Below are 9,580 nucleotides of genomic sequence, written 5' to 3' on the forward strand. Positions count from 1 at the left end.
TTCGCAGAATAGGAAAGACTACACATTTGAACCATTTATGTCTTCTAAATTATATTTTTCAGCTCAAAGCTGACAAACATGAAGTAACTTGAATGGTCTTTGCATGAAAAGTCTAAAAATGCAAAAACATACCGACTTGTGTAAGAAATTTGGTTCACCGTGTACTTAACATCGATTTATTTTTATTTTAGTCTGATTTCTATGCTTTAATTCTTTAAATCCCTAATTCTTTAAATTCTAACTACAATTCAGCATTTGCTTCCAAGCTCTGTCAAATCTAGAAGCTGAATTGAAATTTGAAAGGCATTCTCACTTTAGTTGTGAATGGCTCTCAGCCCTGCTGGATGGAGGTCAAACTAATATCCGCTCCAGCATTACTTATCACCACACCCATTGTCAAGAGAAAATCACGTGTTTGTTAATATCAACAGCTTCTGCTAAAACACCTGCTATCATGGTATCAACACTGTTGTCTAATCAGATCACAATAGCACTTTAATCGCCTTACCCACCACAGCATGCAATGGTGCGATTACCTTTTATCTTTTGTATCTCATTTATATCTGTCATATCTGTTTAAATAAGACTGTGTCTATTATGGTGAGATCTTTCACTATCTAGTCACTAGTCGATCTGGTCACTAGTCATGCTGATAACAGTCATGAGACAGACACCAATTAAGCCTCAACAGTTATTTTGAGACCATAAACAGTGATCTTAACAACTGGAGAATCTAGACCTTTCACTGCTTTTCCATAGTGTCAACAAGTTTATAGTACATCATTAATTGTTATTGGACTGTAAGAAGGAAGCTCTGCTGTCTTCCAGTGGCATAAGTCATGTGTCCATTTTAGATGTTCATGCTCAGTAAAGCCAAAGATGCTACTTTATTAAAGACAGGTCCCACCAATTGGTTTTTAAACCATGCTACATCACAGGATTTACTCTATTACCGTTTTAATTTCAAATAGTGCATTAAGTAAAAATGAAAATATTAAAGAAAGTTTTAGGACAGTATGGGTTATTTAGGGATGACAAACCAACCCATTTGCTGCCTGCAATAATATTCAGTATTGTACATTTCACTTGCATTGCATGGGTGATCATTATCAATATAAAAAAAAAAAAAAAAAAAAAAAAAAAAAAAAACAACAAACAAGCAATCAGTTTTCTTTAAAAACATTTCAATGTACTGGGTCATTCATCTTAATCATTAATCTTAATGTTGATTAATTGTTGCTTAGCAAATTGTCAGAATTCCTACAAACATCATGGCAATCATTTGCCTTTCTACCTCTAATCAGGCTTAAGTTATCAGACAGCAGATATAAGTAATGAAAACATATTACTTACTTGTCTTCCGTGTCCCGACAAGTGTAAAAATACACACCTAGGCAGGATAGAGGCCTTCTTATAGGTGAGTTTTAGACTTTGTTAGCCACCTTTGACCCTTGGGTCAGTCCGAATTCTTAGAATACGAACATGAAATCCCTTTCAGCAATCTCTGAATACCTCTTTGGCAAACAGTGACATTCCCATAAATGATCTCATTGGGTAGCTCACTTTACTCTTTTACAACACAGGTTGTTTATATGACCTTGAATACACTCCTTGTCCATTTTTCTTCAATCCATAATAGTCAACTCTCATTTTTGCAAAAGAATTACTAACTTGCGTCATAAAGGCAATAACCCTTAAAACGCATCATACTTTCTTTTATCAACGGCCAGTACTGATCTACAGATCCACCTTAAAGTCTGGACTGGTCTAACAGCTTTGACTTTTCTTTGTCAGAATCTCAAATTCAATCGCTATAGAATTATCTGCACTAAGAGTTTACACAATAAGGAAAACACACAAAGAAAATCGACTTATTTAATTCGACTTGTTCAAAATTGACGAACTAGCTAGATAATATTCAGCAGTTATCGAGCTTATGAACGCCAGAGGACGATGGGCTCCCATCAAGGTTTGTTCTTTTCAAATTTTTCTTTGGGTTGCTCACCTGTGGCTTTAAGACATTCATTTTCTGAAAAGCTGCTTTGGATAGTGAAAGGCATAATGCAAATAAAATGTCTTGGTTTGCCAAGTAATCACTGTTTATTCCAATGTGTGCAGACATTGCTGCCTAGTCTGCAGACTTATCACTTACAATAAATTAAAATGTAATGCACAGGGTTTATAGGGATTTCAATAAAATCGTTTGATCTGTTACTGTAGGTAATTTATAACTGATAATTTCGATATCTTATCGCGTTTACAGATCAGAGATGATACGGATTATCTTTAGTCAATCTTATAGGATTTCTGAGGGTGTGTCAGATTTGGAAAAGTAAATGCGCTTATCTGTAGTGCATTCTTATCTTTCGGTTCAGGTTATCATTATGTTGATGGGCTGTGCATTGGTGAGGTCACATGGTAAGATGGTGCGAGGGGAGTTGAAATACATTTTACGAGACCGACGTGAAATTAGTTATGAAACAACCTTGACTTTTTGAAATGTTGGAGGTCTGGGGCATGTTAGTATGCTATTCATCGAGCGTGTGTACACTGTTAAGCTTTGTGTACACAGTGTAAACACAGTGACATAACACACTTAATGAATACTAAAGTTGTTTGCACAAATTTACAGGTGCATTTACTATCATTTTTTATTGATGTTAAGTGTGCAAACAATTTATTTCTGAAAAATTACAGGATAGCGCTATTGCTTGTGTACAGTACATTTCCTAGAGGAGACGCCATGTTTAGGAGGGTGCTTCATTCAGGGTCTTAGAGGGTCAATTTTGATATAAATTTCCAAATGTGTAAATTCTGACTGCATAATTGTTTTGGTAGGAATGTGTTTGCCCTCTCCCTTATTGATGAAGTGTAGTGGGTAAGATTCAGGGCTGGTTGCTGGTTTGATCTTTGGGTAACACTATATTTTATGAACCAATTCTTACTGACTAGTTGCTTATTAACATGCAGATGCAAAATTCAACAGTGGTTCTAACAAACACTTTTTAGTTAACTTTACTTAATGGTAAAAATCTAGTAATCTGTAATATTCACATACTATTCCTTGGTTACTCAGAAAACTCAAGTTAAGATTAATTGATTTGTTTGAGAGGCATCTTTTTCAAGAGCAAAAAAATAAACATTTTCAGCCAATAACAGGTGACTATTTATCCATTTTGCCTGTTCGTTAACATAACAGCAGCATTTTGGGGACTGAAAACGCAAAATTTTGAAAACGGTTTTCAAAGTGCAAGTTTTTAAAAACGCCACCTTTATCATTTCCGTGTAAACGCCCACACTGTAAAAAATAAATTGTTAAGAAAAGTTTCAAAAAATAAGGCAACTTAATGCAGTAAGACTTTTGAGTTCTCTCAACAATAGTTTTTTTTAGTTTTTCTCAGTAAAGATACTTTGTTTAGCCAACATAAATTTGTTTGTTCATGCAGTGTCTTATTTTGCTAATAGAAAAAGTCTTGTAACAGCAATTGAAACAACAATTACTGTCATTTAGGTAATTCATTTTTTAAGTGTCAATTTAGTCAACTTCGTCCAATATGTAGACAACATTGTCATTGTAAAACATCTTACAAGACTGAGATATCCAGCAGATAGATATAAGTGGTTGAACATACTCTAGGCCTCAAAACTAGACACACAAACCTCAAGAACGGTTGCAATCAACAAATGTTAAAAAGATGAGCTCGTTACATCACAGTGCAACAAATAACTAACAATAATGACAAAACAACAACAAAAAGCTTAAATCAAGTCAGCAAACAGCAAAACAATAATCCTATAACAGTAAATGCAGAATTTATTTGTGCTGCAGTGCATGCTGGGAACTCACAAAGCCTTTACATTTCAACATTATAAAATTCTTTGTTCAGACACCTGTGTTTGACTAGTTGGGACAACATTTGGGGTAATTTTGTTTGTTTTGTTTTATGTTGTAAAACAGCATCTTTTAGTATTTGAGACTCAAAATGTTTCGTAAACTGGAAAATATGCATTTTTTACAGTAAAATACAGGAATCTTTGAAAATGGTGGTGTCATGCGCGTACGCAGTTCGTGTTAGGGTGGCCGTACACGGTGCGAATTCGGACAGTCGGAAGACTGTATGGCCACGCACACATCACGAGTGACTTTGTTTACGGACGCAGTGGTACACGGCACGATTTTAAAACGCGCCAAAAACATGGACTCCGAGGAAGAGATCCTTTTCTTTGTGGCAGCAATGGCTTGCGAAAAAACAAAAAAGAAAATAAAACGAAGGTCATGGCAAAGAGTTTGGCTGAAGGGCAGAGAACAACATCTCGGACGACCCTGTCATGATAAATGCTGCTCGATATATCATACAGCGCTCGCTGTTCTTGCCAGAGTTCAGCGAGTGTGTCCTCTTTCTCGACAGTCCAAATTCTCTGTGGCGCTGCCGTGTTCATCTTTCTTCTTCTGTGGTTTTCTTTTCTTAGCTTCTGATTGGTCATTTCCAGTTTGCTCAACAAATCGGCTCGTTCAACAGCACACACGTCACGCTTTCAATCCGACAGCTCCCGAAGTTTTTTGACTTGTGAGGTCGGGAAGTGCTCGTAAGGCACTCTGCTCGTCTCGTAATGTCTCACACACCATACGAGCCCCGACTATACGAGAAGAGACGATTTCCTCGATAACCAAAAAAATCGCATGCGAGCTCGTACGACCTCAAAAATCGCACCGTGTACGCCTGCCTTTAGGTATGTAGATATGTGCAGGACGTGTCGATTTTAAACGCGAACAAACAAGGCGCCAACTACTGGTCTGGCATATGTTCGTGGATATGTGTAAATGCAAATCATTTTAAAAACATGTATACATGAAACTTTTTAAAAATGCAGGGGAAAAACTTTTTTTGACTACATCATTGTTATATAAACGTAGCCTTAGTTACTGTTTCTATATCAAACAAACAATGCCGCTCTCACACTACACGTTTTTGCACAGTGAAGAATACAAGGCGGAACAAAGAGGAAACTGACAACACGTCAACAGACAAGGCAGAGCAGGTTACTTCTGGTATGAAAGAAGGTCACAGCTTTCAAATTTTGTAATTTAATATTGTTTAAACAATAAATACCATTTTGTGGCTCCTTAATGTGTTGTGGCAGATCACTGTATTGCTTCAGATCAATCGACACATGAACCGATTGATCGACACATGAATCTCTGTTTGAAAACCTGCAATTGCAGTTATTTTTGGAATTACCATTCTTGTAATTAGATGCACATTTTAAACTGGAATGTAATTAAATTTCAGTCACATGTGTTTCATAAACACATGATCCTTTCTGGATTACAATCCACCATCAAATTGCTAAATTTAATTATTCCAGCTGCTTTGAGAAAAGGCAATAAACAATCCAGCACCTGCAGCATCCTCATATGCGAGATAATGTGGCAATATAGCCTGGACGCCTTCTTTATTTTTACAGATGTGACGTTATAACGCCGCGTCATGCTCGAATTTCCCACAAAAGCCTACCCGTACCACTCAAATTAGAAAACATTATTATAAGATAACCGTTATTCAAATATTGATTTCAGATCATTTTTAACCAAAAGGACTGCAGCTTTAAAACATGAAATAAACATGAATGAACATCAGAATGTATTTTATTTCAACCACAGAAAGACATCAATACTCACAATTTTTTCTTGTTAATCTACTCCTGTCTGATTTGTTTGTCGAACGAAATGGCGGATTCAAGCATTATGATGGGTCAGATTGCCTGTTAATCAAGCTTATTGCAAAGGATCAAATTTTAAAAGACGTTTCACTCATTGCCTGCACTTCTGCAGTTATCTTTCTCTATAGTTGCATTCACTCATTTCCCAAAGTCATCTTGAATGTTGAAAAATTGGAGAGAACACATAAGCTGACTTCATACACTCATGTTGACTTTCCTAAAATGGTTTTCAAACTCACACATTTAAGTGACTAGTGTTCCCTTTGGTTGGGCACTTGGAACTTCATTCATTCATATTATTGTAATTCTCTTCCTTCTGATGCAACATGAATTTACAGTTATGTGGCTTCAAGGAAAGGGACATAATAAAAAGGTTGCTTTTAAAAGATGACCTAAATTCTAACTAAATCATTAACTGGTCTGTTTTTAATGTGGAGTAATGATCTTTCACAATTGTATTGCTACATTTGTCATACAGTTGTGGATTAACTAGTTACATGTAACGAAATTACGACCTCCATCTTCATTACAACCTCCTCCTTCATTACAAAATGAATGTATGAATGTTTTTGAAATCAAATACTTACATTGCTACAACAGGAAACACTGGCATCTAACAAAAAAAAGTTAATCTTAAAAAATAAAGCATATGCATAAACCCAAATCACTGTTGAGTACTATGGCAAGGTTAACCTTGTCTGCTTTAAATGTTTTAAGATGATTAACAGCTGAAAACATTCATTAGAAATTTAGAAAAGTAATCAAATGTAATCAGTTACATAATTTTAGTAAAGTAATTTAAATAGTTACACTACTTATTACATTTTAAATAATGTAACTTGTAATCTGTAACCTAGTACTTTTCCAAAGTAGCCATCCCAACACTGATCATAAACACCTTGTGAAGCTTTTAACAGGGATGATATATTCGTTTGATAATATCTTGCAACTGAGTAACACATAGACTTCAACATTCAGCACGCAAAACTCACAAGCGGATACCGTTTTTGGTAACAGTTTATTTTACGGTTTCTTAACTAGCTGCTTATTAGCATGCATATTACTAGAATATTAGCCATTTATTAGTACTAATTAAGCACATATTAGTGCCTTATTCTGCATAACCTTATTCTACATCCCTAACTTAACAGCTACCTTAAATAACTATTAATAAGCAGCAAATTAGAAATTTATTGAGGGAAAAGTTGTTGTTAATCGTGAATAAGTGTTCCCTATTCTAGTGTTAACCAAATGGTATTTATTTTCATTAATTATAACAATAACAGTGGTATTTGCTCATTTTGTTGTGCTACTACTGACACAAGACAGTAAATAAAAAAAGTTGGCAAAAAAGTCAGTAATTCTAAGTAGCTATACTAAGTCAAGAGTAAATCTTAAGTACTCTCTACAGCTTTTTTTTAGTTACTAGAACTCTCATGTAAATGAACTATACTAACTAAGCATTTGTCAGAACAACATGATATTCCTCGTTCACTCTTTTTAAGGCAATCGGTTTGTATGCTTTTTTCAGTAAGCCTAACTAATTAGGTTTTACAGTGTAGTATTTTGGCAACCTTGCTAACTATTAATAAGCAGAAAATTAGGAGTTTATTGAGACAAGTCATAGTCAATAGTTAGTTAATATTGAAAACTGGTCCTCAAGCTAAAATCTGACCAATCTTTGCAAAGAAGGAGCCATGGGTTACCACCATTGTCCCTTTGAGAAAGGTGCTTGCAGAAATGGTGAAATAAAAGATGGATTTTTATGGCTTTTACCCAATGTCTGTTAGCTTTGATGTTGTCTATGATAGTGTACATGACCTCAAGGTAGGGGTCAAGGTAGACGTTAGCTACTGCTGACAGATGACATAAGAACACCATTCTGGGAGTATAAAAGCAATATAAGAGTAGCTGTTTATTCAGGTGAAAAAGAAGAAAAAAATCCAACCCAGTTGATCCAATAACTGGAAAAACAAGCCTGTAGTGATATTACTGAAAAATTACATAATGTTGCTATTTGCATGTTTAATCGCTTTTTCAAAGTGAAATTTTTAGTGCAAAAGTCGGTGACAATAAAACAGTGTTCAATTCCATCTGAAACAGATGAACGTGAATGTGGCAGCGTCTTATCATTACTTATTGCGGCAGTTTGAAAATGAATTATCCAGTGAGTGGTGCGTAAAGGTTAAAGGTTTCGCATTTGTTAAAAGTTTTGCAATCTAAAATGATGTACCATCTACACTAAACCCTACACTGTAAAAAATGCAAGGAATTTGCAGGATTAAAGAGTAAATTTGTGAAATCAATGCATGCTGGGTCATTTTCTTACAAGTGACTGTGAATGAACAGCAGACTGGTAAATTTCTGATCTAGTCATGTCAGAAATGTGACAAATAAAAACCTTTGTTAAAAAGATGACAATCTGATATAATGTGATATGTGATATAATTTAATTGCATAACTTTAAGAAAGTCTAACTATTCTAGGCATTTTATTTCAGCATTAAGCATGAAGATTAATCATTAACTTATTTCATATTCATAACTGTTTGTGGATAGATCTTACAATACAGCGAAGCAACTGCTGAGATACACAAGAATGGTAACACTCAACAAATAACAGCACATTCAATATAAACCAATGGCACAAACTGCCTAAAGTGAACCAAAAACAAGTTCAGTTGCACAAATAAAAATTGATCTAGCATGATCTATTCTTGCTTGCATGTTGGGTGCCTTTATAGTACGGTAGAAACACAGTATAAGTGTCAGGGTTCTGTCGCTTCAGTCTAATTTTCTTGTGGTTCTGTGACAGAGCCCTGACACTTCCATTATGTCTAGTTTTCATGTTGTCTGCGTGCCTTGTTTCTTGTTGGAGCATGGTGTTCGGATCCCGACACTCATGTCTTGATGAGTTTCGGTTTCGTGTCGGGGTTCGGACACTCATGCTCCATGTCTGAGTTCGCTCAGGCCATATGCTCTTTTGTCCATGTGTGTTGTGTTTTGTGTAGCACGCGGTTCATGTTAAGCCGCGTGCTTTTCTTGTTGTCTTGTGGTGTTGTTGCACGCAGCTCATGTTTTCGGCTGTGTGCTTTCATGTCATGTTTTGTGTAAACATGAGTTTCCTCATTAGCTGCATGTTAGTGTCTTGTTTTGCACATGGCTGGTGATTTGTTTTGTGCTCGTGTTTTTGTTTTTGTGTGAGCACATGGCTTTTTGTCTTGTTTCCATGAGCCATGCGCTCTCATGTCTATTGTCTTGACCCCGCCCATCTTGTATCCTGATTATTGGTTCATTTGCCCCACCTGTGTTTCCCTCATTACCTGCCTCATTTGCTCTCTATTTATTGTCCTTGTGTTTTCAGTCCTGCTCCAGTTCGTCTTCGTATTATTCCTGTTCATGTCCTGATCCTGTCCTGCCAAGCTTCCAGCAGTGTTTTTCCCCGATGGGGTAGTTTTTGTTGTTGTTCTGTTTTATTTTATGATCAAATAAAAGCCCATCACTCTGCAGTCCTCGCCTCTTCCTTTTACCCCAACCCTGACAATAACGCTGTTTGTTTATAAGAAATTTCTAAGTGTGCAGTTAGATAAAAGAGAAGTCCCACTGTGAAATTACTGTGAAAGTAATGCAGTTATTAACCTGGAATACACTGTAATTTAACACTGAAATTTTTAACAGTGTACCCTAACCTAACCCTAACGCTAACAAAAGCAAAGTTAGATAAAAATGCATTTGCTGAATGCCATTGTAGCTTGCTTCTACAAGTCATACACTATGATAAAAGCATTTTGAAGTCATAACGGCGTTATATAAGGTACTAAGTGAAAATAAGTTATTATTAATCGTTAATCTGTCCTAGT

General features: G+C 35.8%; 2 protein-coding genes across 3 annotated transcripts in view; one reads left to right on the plus strand and one right to left on the minus strand.

Moving 5' to 3' along the window:
* otop2 (otopetrin 2) overlaps positions 1–1,570 on the minus strand; it is a 23,183-nt gene extending 21,613 nt beyond the window's left edge. Inside the window, exon 1 of the mRNA XM_051105548.1 lies at positions 1,354–1,570. The gene's annotated coding sequence lies outside the window, so the exon portion shown is untranslated. The remainder of the gene's footprint in view (positions 1–1,353) is intronic.
* The window catches only part of zgc:112148 (uncharacterized protein LOC550424 homolog), a 24,474-nt gene extending 15,265 nt beyond the window's left edge, over positions 1–9,209 (plus strand). Inside the window, exon 9 of one of the 2 annotated variants that reach the window (XR_007827417.1) lies at positions 9,085–9,209. The gene's annotated coding sequence lies outside the window, so the exon portion shown is untranslated. Of the gene's footprint in view, positions 1–4,978; positions 8,028–9,084 lie in introns of those variants that run through there. The other variant, XR_007827418.1, reaches the window with a different exon arrangement.
* The last annotated feature ends 371 nt before the right edge of the window (positions 9,210–9,580 follow it).

This window comes from Labeo rohita, chromosome 3, assembly GCF_022985175.1.
Source record: "Labeo rohita strain BAU-BD-2019 chromosome 3, IGBB_LRoh.1.0, whole genome shotgun sequence".
Lineage (NCBI taxonomy): Eukaryota > Metazoa > Chordata > Actinopteri > Cypriniformes > Cyprinidae > Labeo > Labeo rohita.